The following is a 3516-nucleotide window of genomic DNA, read 5'->3' as shown; positions in this document are numbered from 1 at the left end:
CCTGGCGCTTCAGTTTTCTTGTCAGTTTCATGTCTGAAGTCTCCTTGAAATAGCTGCCGGTTGACTGAGCTTGTTAACAAACAAAAGGCAGCTATTTTGTGTTTAAAATGAAATTATTGGTGAGTTGTTAATATTAACTTAGTAATTCAAAGTAATGGTTTCAGTGTTTTTTAAGACCTCAGACTGGTTGTGTATCCTGACTAGTTAAAGTGGAAGGCACATACTTTTACTATTATACTCACTCTCATTCTGCAGCTATCTCTAGTTTGCACCTATTTATAATAGTTAATGTTTCTGTTCTAGCCATGCATTGTCTTTAGTTGGCTAAGTGGCTGTTTAGAGATACATGATTGTCATCTGTAATGATTGTCTTCCATCTCATATTGCTTGATGTCCCTTGGGCACTACTATTATTTTGGAATCCTAGTTTACCACAGTGAGCTAGTAAAGTACAGCATGAATATTTTAGGCTAGAGCTCCATCTGAATGAAATCCCATTGCTGAAATTACATTGCAGCATTTCCTGTTCAACTGCTAAATTTCATTGTATAAATGTGGTTTAGGCCTCTTGGAAATCGGACAGGTTCTAATCAATATCTGTCCCATGGTCTAGGTAAAAGAGAAACTGATGCTTTTCATTTTGTGGCAGATTAAGTATCAATTTAATTTAAAGTTGTTTTTAACCAAATTCAGATAATGTCTTCACAAACTAGGAAGATAATATGAAAAGAAGCATGTAGGAACCAAGGATTACAGAAGTTGCCAGTTTCATCAAGTGAAACAACTGGTAACATCAAATAATATTCAATTTGACTAATGTCTCTGAGATATCTGTGTTTATTGTGTAACCAGTATTTGAGGACTGGAGGAAGAATTCTGAGGAAGAACTTCTTTCCATTTCTAACTTCTTGTGTGATATTTATAACTTTAAAAGCTCTTGATATTTAGATACAATAAAAGCTTTAATACGAGTTTCCTTTACTGTCTTAATGATATTTCTGAAATTTACTTCATAATCATGTCTTGTTTAGGCATGATTCACATTTCTACTACTTGTAGGTAGTGTTAGAACTCTCAAGCCTAGTCATTAAGCAGAATTTTGTCTTGAAACACATTTAATAGGACACAGAACTTCTCAACTTTTCTCTATTCTGTGTAAGTATCAACAATGTCCCGTTAGGGCACATGTGTTTAACAAATTCCTTATGAAAAGTTTCTCAGTGGACAGGTAGACAGTGGACAGTTTGTGTGACAGTTCTAGGGAAGCTGCATGGTGGTGTTTTTAAGGCCCCATTTCCCGTTCTACAACATCTCTTTCAGACGCTAACGTTCTTTTGGATGAGGAAATGAATAATGGCTATAATTTCCTATAACTAGCCAGGGCACAAGTATCTTCAGTTCTTGGGTACAGAAAGGTAGATGTGTTCCAAATTGCACTTTTCAACCTCTCAAATATTCTTAATTCTACTTAAAAATCGCATCAGTTAACTGAGATGTGCTGCTTTAATATGAAGGTTTAATGAGATTGTCAAAGCATTTTTGTAATGTTCATATCCTGGAGTTGATATGAATAGACCTGAAGTCTCAGAAGTAGAAGCGTTCTGTGAAGTGCAGCTGAAAAGTAGTAATTACAGGGTAAGCAATGTGTATGTATCTCAGCCAGTTACAGCTGTAGCATAGGAACTTCCTGAGATGGGAGAAGAGGAAAATCTGTGGGGAAGATATGTGCAGTAATGTCACTTAATGTTTGGATTGGTGGTTTGTTTTTTTTTTTTTACCAGAGATTCTCTTCAGATTTTTACCTGTTCATTCAAAATCGATTTTAAATTTTACTTATTTAAATTGCTTCAGGTAGGGTTTCCTGAAAGTTTTAGCTTGATCTAAAAAACTTTAGATTGACACTGTTGTGTTCAAGATTATCTGTTTTCAAGACTGTCCAGTATTATTGTCTCCTGATTTAATTATTTTCAGTAGCTTTTCATTGTGCCATTTCCTTTTTGTATTTTAGAGGAAATTCTTACTGTTCTGTCCTTAGATTTCAACTTTTTCTCCTCATCGTGTCTTTCATCCTGCTTTTGCCTGCATCATGTTTTGTCCGCTCTCATTTCATTAAAACTGTCGTATCTGTCATTTGCTGAAAGCTAATGTAGCTAAAATAAATGAGCTCTAACTCAAGTTCCTTCCACTTGCCATCTTCTTTCTAATTCAAATCTGTGACTTCATGTTCATCTGCATGTTTCCCCCTCACTCTTTTACTGACCAGTAGAAGGATTTTGCTGTGAAGACTCTTCCTCTTCCTGATTAGATTACTGGCTTCTGGTTTTATGCCTGTGGCAACTAGGCTCTTGTATTTTAATGCACTGGGAGGTGTTCCTCAGGTGAGGTAATCCCTCCACAGATATTCCACTCCTACCACAGTGCCATGTCGTCTTTTTCAAAGCCCTTTCCAGCTCATCTGTGTCCTAGTACAACGTGCTGCAGCTTGCCCTATTTGGCTGACATTAACATATGTGCTTATAGTGACTGTAGTACTTCTGTTAAAACTCTGTCCTTTTCTTGCTGCATCTTTCTGGAATTAATCAGTAGAGCCCCTGGCTGCTTTCAGCTTCAGGTTGGTGCTGCTGTGGCATAGTTCACTAGTGACAGCCAAGGGAAGGAAGTATTACTGTGTGCAGCAGAATCATAGTGTCTGGGCTTCTTAATGCTGTTTCAAAATAGATCAAAGCTCCTGAGGATTGCCCCTTCTTTTTATATACTGTTTTCTTTTACTTGACCTTATGTCACTAGACTGTAGAGTCTTTACTCTTTTACTCCTTTGTGGAGAAATTAGTGTAGGTTTCTGGTGTGTTACCATTTGCAGTATGGCTGGTAACTGTAAGTTGTCAGCTTCCTCAGTTGTTTTCAACTTCCTGTTTTGAGAAAGTGATTTATAGTGGTTAAAGATGTATGAAGTTATTCTGGTTGTCTTCAGTCTTGAAGTTGCTGTGCTGCCAATCCATGCAGTTGCATTGCTGTAGAATGCATTAACAGGTACCAAAGGGATCTCTTCTGGAAAGCTCTTCGGCTAAGGAGGGTCAAACAGTAGTCTGACAAAGAAGATCATTTAGCTGTATGAAGTTGTTTGTACATACTTCATAGTCTCTGTTCTTTTTCTGTTCCTGCTTTTGGGAAGAGAGAAAGAAATAGTAGAGGCATCACTCTGATTTTTAGCCTTGTCCTCAGTCCTTTTGTTTGTTTGTGTTTTTTTTTTAAATCCAAATTAGGCAAAGCAAGTAGAGTTAAATCAGCCTCAAAACTTGAGATTGGCTCGCTCTTGTCAGATAGGACGTTAAGATCACTGCTTTGTAATGAGGCTTCATAATTGCATGATGTGCAAGAAACTGCCCTGAAAGAGCTGATTTGTTACAACATCAAAATACATGTGTGTGTGTCCTGCGGTAGTGGAGTTGCATGAAATATGTATATCCTGAAGTTCTGTCCTTTTTTTGAAGTTCTGAAACAAAGGCTGTTAAAGGA

General features: G+C 37.1%; 1 protein-coding gene across 2 annotated transcripts in view; it reads left to right on the top strand.

The window, feature by feature from the left end:
• SLAIN2 (SLAIN motif family member 2) overlaps positions 1-3516 on the top strand; it is a 40015-nt gene that overhangs the window by 9787 nt on the left and 26712 nt on the right. The window lies entirely within an intron of this gene.

Source organism: Empidonax traillii, unplaced genomic scaffold, assembly GCF_003031625.1.
Source record: "Empidonax traillii isolate 1590-97213 ecotype Southwest subspecies unplaced genomic scaffold, ASM303162v1 scaffold1919:size95438, whole genome shotgun sequence".
NCBI classification, from domain to species: Eukaryota; Metazoa; Chordata; class Aves; order Passeriformes; family Tyrannidae; genus Empidonax; species Empidonax traillii.
The sequence above is the reverse complement of the archived record's forward strand: the minus strand, read 5'-3'. Positions and strand labels throughout refer to the sequence as shown.